Raw genomic sequence first — 7686 nt, forward strand, 5'->3', positions numbered from 1 at the left:
CACATTCCTTCATTAATCTCAAATGCATAAAAGAGACCACAAACTGTTATTTTCGGGTGTATTTGAGACCTCGCTGCCCAGCATATGGCTTCAGTTTTGGCTCCAATAAACTTATAAGATTCTCTAAAGGTCTGGACATTTCCTATGTTGACAGTTGGCATAGTAGGGTAGGAGGCTGAATAAGCCCACCGAGGACCCCCTTGTGAGCACATTGTGTGAACTGGGGTAAGTCTGCCCTTAGGGTTTTGGGCCTCCTTGCTTTCTGTAGCAAGCCACAACTTTATCGAAGCTGTCCTTAGAATACCCTCGAGGCAGATGAGGGTTGCTATTTTTAATTTTTGCTTATCAATGAGATTGCTTACTGACAGTCTGCACAAAATCTTTGCCGGCCGCGTGAGAGGTAGAGCTCTATTTAACTCTGAAAGAAGAGGGACACAATGGGGCGATTATAAATGTTCAGATCCCCGAATGCAGAGGAGCTGCCGTGGCCTGAAACAAGCGGGTGGGAGCCTTGGGGAGAGGGGCAGCGCACCCTGCCATCAGCTCGCTCACCCACGGAAAGCGTCGCAGTTCCGCGGTGCCTGGTCAGCTGGCGCTGGTGTTCGCTCCGGAAATGTCGGCGACCAACAGCCTTTGTGGGTTAGACTTGGGGAAACATTTCCTCCAGCTCGGAAAGCACCCTTCCAAGTATATTCACTGCACTGGGCTGCTCCAGACATGTGAGTTAAGAGCTGTTTTCCCCATTCGATTGTTTTTAGACTTTACAGTCTCAAAATTAACATGTAAAATTGTGCCTTGAAGGCTGATGAGTCCCGTGGCAGCCAGCTTCCCATTTAATACTAAGACGGTTGAGATAAGAACTCTGTGATATTTCTAAAAGTCTGTGTGTGTGTGTGTGTGTGTGTTTTGCACACACAATTACAAAGTGTCAGCTATAAAATCAGACACAATAAATGGAAAAAACGGTTTAATTGGTCTCTAGAAGCTTCAGAAAGAGGAATTAGATAAATTGATAAACCTATGATGTCATTTAGGAGTCAGCCGAATTCTTGGCGGTATTAAAAATGACTGTCATTATTTTAAAACGGGGAAGGTCATTTGGAACTTCACTTGTCAAGGACAGATATAAATCGCAAATGCCTCCTGAGTAAAATTTGGATCCAACCATTCTTTTCTAAACTAGTGAGCTTTTCTCATGGCTAAGAAGTCTGTCAGTGACTCTGCGTGTGTGTCTCTGCGTGTATATGTACACAGGAAATGTGAGATGATTTTCTACCTTGGGATGGTATTACTAAAATTAATTTAAAGACAAGCACTTGGGAAGATTGAGTATGTTACAATGTTGTCAAATATAGAAACTAACTCCTGCTTTGCAAGTACATGTGCTTTAAGATGAACCCTTAGTAAATAAAAGCTGATTTAAGTGTGTTTAAGCAAAACAGACATATATTTATCCTGGGTTTCACAAAACCAAGTGAATGTTAATAACTGACCTTTATGTCTATAAAATATGTTTCAAGGGGTTCTAAAATGTCTTCATAAATCTGCCAATCTAAGGAATGTTAATTGCTTCCTTCTTAGTTTTCATTAGAAATCGAGATTTTTAAGGATTAAAATTCCATGGGGAATAGAGGAAAGTTAGAGATGAAAAACTTCTAGCGGAAATTGTTCTTGTGGTAGCATCTTGCTTTGCTTATTCTACTTGATATACACCGTGCATCTTATAGAAGACCCAATAAGCAATATCCATTTAAAACGTTTTATAAATTTAACTTCGATGAAATCAAGAACTGGAATTGATCAAAGTATTTATTTATTTTAAAAAATTATTTTTTGTATATTTTATTGATTATGCTGTTACAGTAGTTCCAATTTTTCCCTTTGCTCCCCTCCGCCCGGTACCCCCCTTCCCCCAGCAATCCCACCCCCCGGTAGTTCATGTCCATGGGTCGTGCACACAAGTCATCAAGGTATTTATTAAAAGTGAGAACATAAGCAGTTGTCTCAGAGAAGACACGTGAAACACGAAGAACAGAGGACGTTTCAGGACCCCAGTAGGCCTGAGAGACACAACTGAAGACGCAATGCTAGCGGTGTCCTTTCACGTCCCTTTGTCATCCTACGGATTTCGTTCCCAAAAGCTGGCAACTACTTTTTGTTTTTTTAGTTAATGAACTCAGCCTGTAGGCATCGGGCTGTTTGCATGGGGAATAGAGGACAACGGGGACATTGTGTTCCCCTGGCGGCACCTCTTAACCAAGGAGGCAGGTGGGGCGTCCCCTGCAAACGTTTCCTAAGAAGGTGCTGTTGTGTGACTCCCCAACACAAGGGCTGCTTCTGGGGGCCACGACCTAAGAGAAGCACTAAGTGCCCCTTGAAAGCAAGCACAAACGGTTAACAAACAGAGGCCACAAAGCAGGCATTCTTCAGCGATCAGGGGAATGCAAATTGATTTTACAATTGGCTTCCCTCTCCTATGCACTGGGTTGATGAAAAATGGAGATCTCTGAACACTCCAAGTGTTGACGAGAATGCAAATTAATAAGGAGCCTATACGTTGCTGGCAGGGGGTGTACATTGCTCCAAACACATTGGAACAGATTTTCACATTATTTGTAAAACTGAGCTCAGACACACATGCATCCTGGAATCTTGCTACTTAGAATGTGTATTAAAACCAGAAGCAGAAGCCTCACTTGGGACGCTGTTAGAAATGACGAATTTTAGGTAATACCTCAAATCCACTGCAGTGGCATCTACATTTTCACAAAATCCACCAGTTTTGTCAAAATCAATCATTTTAGAAGCACTGTCCAAGAGAAACGTGGCGTAGACACCTGGTGCTCACACAATAGCTCCACCCTCCCCCGCACCCATTAGACATCTTCTGGTTCATCTGGGTCAGGTGACTGGTTCCAGCAGATGGGCCAAGGGGGCGGCGACATCTGGGCGATGGATGGGTCTGAGGCAGAGGGGTTCAGCCCTTGGAGAACATTCAGACTTCGGCCTCGATGGAGTGTATCTTAGGCCACAGAAATTTCAGGTTTTGTAGTAATGTATTTTTTCTCTTCTCCTGTAAGTAAGCAATACTTGAAACATTTCCAGTGTAGATTTATGGCCGCAAGAAAAAAATTTGTGATTGATTCATAACCATCTTTTCTGAAATCTTTCCACAGAATATGTATATTCATGATTAAAAGTGAGTGGTACACAACGTGGACAGCTTCATAAAAAATGTGCCTGGATCCAGAGGGTAAACTTGCAAAACAGAACCAACAAACTGTCAGCAAAGCCGCAGCATAAAGCCAATCGGACCGAACTCATTTATCTTAATTTGCCCCACTGAGCTATGCATAACATGTGACATTTTGTCATAATTTCATATTAATGGGGCTTAACTATGACACCGCTATCTGTTTTTTCTGTGCTTATATTGAAAAGCTGTGCATTTAAAACGATTAGGGTGAACATTAAAAACTACAGCAACTATGATTTCATCTGATTGAATGAAAATATGATTGAAAGGAGTCGTAAATTAGGCTTTTTCCCTTTTGCTGTTAATTGACAGAACGCATGCAAATATGTTCCAATTATTAGTGCGTAATATAAGATAAACGGCTGTCCTAAGCCATGGTACATAATGCATATTCTTTCCTTTAAATAATTGAATAATTTTGGAAGTTTGGGATCGTTATCATTTTTAAAGTTTAAGTTTTTCACAAGTTGAACACCACCATTATTATTTGACGTTCTATCATAATTGAGATGTTAATCATGTTTCTAATCTATAGAGAATTTAAGCTTCGAGAGAACACTTCAAGCCCCCCAAAGCCATTGTTTTCCATCTGGATTAAACTAGACTGTGAGTACCCTTCTTTCTCTTTTTATTTTTTAATCTTTATTGTAGAAGTGCAGAGAAAACACTGCTCTGTTTTAAGAAAATGATTAACCATGTTTTCGCTGGGAAGTACCTAAAAATAATTGTACGTAGCCTTAGATTCAAGAACTGTGTTCAGGGTGGACCTAGACCCTTGGGAAATATTGGTGCATGAAGATACTAGTCGGAGAATCTTTCAGATTTGCCTTGAAACCATTATATTTGTTATCCTGAACACATAAGTTCACCATAGTTTCACTGTTTATTGATTAATTTATTTTCAGGCTGATCGTACTTAAAAGTACAGGCACACAGGTTACAGGTTACAAGCACGTTATATTATCTCTGGATGCCATTTACCCTTGCCAAAGCCCAGCAGTGGTATTATGGCATTAGATTTTTGAAAGAAATTACAGTGTTTTTGTATTCTTCGAGTATTTTGCTGACAGACTTACTTTGACTATTTCTAAGCAAACGTCTGGTGCCACTGGATGGTACTGTATCCACTACAGATACAAGGTTGTAAGACTTCCAGAGAATAATTAAAAACAAACAAACATTAGAATCCTTGATATGAGCTACTTGTTACCAGAAACTTGATAAAACGACTTGAAATAATATTCTGGGGTCTAGAAAAAGACTTTAATTTGATGATAAAACCAAAGAAATATATACAACAGGCACATATGGACACAGTTTTGCATGAAAAGACACTAAGGCAAATATCTTTTCAAGACGTGCGCACCCTAGAAAGAGTGAATAGCATGGTAGATCGCATTAATTTTCGTACAATAAAAATGAAACTGCTTATTAGTGACCACCAAGCAGCAAGTGTCCTCTGTCAATGATACCATAATTATGACTGATATAGGCCGTTACACACTCATCTGAAGGATCACGTAGGCCCAACTACGCGAGAATGAGGTGAGTAATAATGAGGGTTAGTGAGGTGTTGATTGAAGAAGCTTCTCGTGCATACTTTCATCGAAGTTTTCTTTCCCTTACCATAGACAAAGTAATGATAATGGAAAAGGAAAGAATTAAAAACCCATTTCCAAGCCCTAATGATTTTGAGCAGTAATTGTGAGCTACTCAGCCAGGTTCCCTGGGCAATAAGATGATTCTCACAACCTCAGATGAGGAGAGGTACTGGGCGCTGGGCGAAGGAGGTATAAATAGTTCGAGTTTTGGTGTACATTTAAGTACAGAAATCACCTCGTGGCCAAAGGGTAAAAGTGTAATGATGAAAATTGTATCGATGAATGAAAGTTCAGTCTTTTCCAAATGCCCTACCCTTTCTCCCTCATTTCAAACAACAAAATATGGTTTCTATTTGGGTAAATTTTCAACTTGAACACAATTTTTAAAATAAATTTTTTTAAAAGCCCGAGACAAAAGAATTACAGACAAGACAATGTTTATCCTGAAATAATATGATTTCTGTGGCAACAGAGAAAAGGCAGTGCTTTAAGGGAACGCACTGGATCAGACAAGGGTAAGAAATTAAAGGGACCTAATGACCCTGGCTGCTGTGGCTCAGTGGATTGAGCGTCGGCCTGCGAGCCAACTGTCGCGGGTTTGATTCCCAGTCAGGGCACGTGGCTCGGTTGCACGTCATGTCCCCAGTTGGGGGTGCGTGAGAGGCAACCACACAGTGATGGTTCTCTCCCTCTCTTTCTCCTTTCCCCTCTCTCTAAAAATAAATATACAAACAAATAATTTTTTTTAAAAAAGGATCTAATGAGATGCTTGATGCTGAGAAATAGGAAGGGACAATTGAATTTTGTACTTGCCCTCCCTTAAAGAGTTCTGTCACAGCCAACCCAGTCATACACAGGGTTCAGCTTCACAGGTATATGACATTTGGGGTGATTTAAGGTAGCTCTTAGGTCTCTTTGTCACTATAAAAATGACAAATTATTTTATGTTTTCATATTAGCTGTTCCCCTTCATGGTAGGATTTTATTTTCTTCTTTGAATTTTCACATTAGAAACTGATAGAATTTCAATACAAATGTATAAATATTGTGTTAATATTTTTTAAAACACCATGAATTTTTATGAATAAGAATGACCAGAATAGTAGCCGCAAGTTTTGACCTAGAGTATTCAGATGATCTAAACATAATTATGACAAATATTTCAGGCTGGACTTTTTCTTTAAAAAGTCTGTGCTTTGCAATCACACATGAAGAATAGCCATAGAATTCCTCCAATTTAGAGATATGGGAGGAGAGAATAAAAATGCCCTCACTGTATCTGTTTACTCTGAGAAATGGCAAGCTTTACAGTGTCTTACTTTATTACTTAATTGCTACACCACTGGAAATGAAAGAAAATGGCAGGCAGTGCCCAATAACTTATGGTGGGTGTCATATAACAAAGTACAAATATACATGACCTTCAAGGACAGAAGGAATAGAAATCCTGAACTGCCGTGTGAATGAGCAAGATAACATATTCTGTCATCAGAAAAAATCGTGTCTTAAAGCAACAGTAAAGATGAATTGCAGACATTTAACACTGTGTTTTGCGGACACCCGCATTATGTGGCATATATGCTGTGTGTGTGTGTGCGCGCGCGTGCTGGGTGTCTGTGCGCATGAATGCAAGTGTATACATATGTGTTTGTTAGTCAGAAAAGGAGAACTATTGGAAAACATGAGACCCCATATATGTCAAAAGTATTAAGGATTCCAGAGGCAAAAGGAGGAGGATTATTGGCTTTCATAAAAGGCATTTTAGCAGAGGGGCAAAACAGAAGCCATACTGTGCAAATACTTAAGTAGATGTATGAGGAAATGTGGACGGTATGAGCAAATCCTCTATTTTAATGTATAGCAGTGAAAAGAATAGAGCATTGTCCCTGATATGCCAAGGTTGTGGGTTCGATCCCCAGTCAGGGCATATACAAGTATTGACCAATGAATGCATAAATAAGTGGAACAACAAATTGATCTCTCTCTCTCTCTCTCCCTTCCTCCAGCAGTAAACAAAGAAAAAGAAAACAGGATGCTTGCTTAGTACAAGATTCAGGGATACACAGAACTTTGTGACAAAACGCTTTTAATTTATAAAGTTACTTTAACAGTGGTGAGAGTGCAGTTTTTCTGAAACCATGTTTTAGAATAAATTTCAAGAATTAGCACCCTCTGCAACAAAATATTTTCCTCATTAGGCCAAAACCAACCCAGATGTCGGGATTCATTTCACATGAATTAACAATTTACTCAAAGAAAACAAGATCGAGCCCAATTATGTCTTCGGGAATTATTAACAGACAATAATGCTAATTTAAAGACAAAATGTTTTTAAACTCTTCAAGCTGTGCAGGGATATTGCTATGCAATTCATTAGGTCAATTACACTCATTTGAACATTGGTAGTACACAGTCTCCTTGGCAAACACTTTAATTGCTTTCAACCACCACAGACTCCCAGGCATCCCAACGGCCAGAGCACCACTGTGGCTCCCTCTGCAGAAACGGGCCGACTGCTGGGTGCGGCCACATTTAGGCCAACAATTTCTGGACCTAAGGCAAGGAAATTCTTCTCCACTTCATGTGAGAGAACAAAATTTCCCAATATATGACCTATCTTAATTTAGGAAATGGTGGCGCTCCTCTGCTGATGACAACGGCATGGCCCAGTACAACGTTAAGATGCTTCCGTATGTTCCTCTAAGAGAAGGTTCAAATCCAAGCACCAAATAAGAAAGAAAAAAAATAAAGTCTCTGGTTCACGTGGTTTCTAGAGACTGACCGAGAACGGAATATGTTTCTTGCTTTGGGGATCCTTTTTAATTGGAT

This window comes from Furipterus horrens, unplaced genomic scaffold, assembly GCF_987537825.1.
Source record: "Furipterus horrens unplaced genomic scaffold, mFurHor1.1.pri manual_scaffold_17, whole genome shotgun sequence".
Taxonomy (NCBI): Eukaryota; Metazoa; Chordata; class Mammalia; order Chiroptera; family Furipteridae; genus Furipterus; species Furipterus horrens.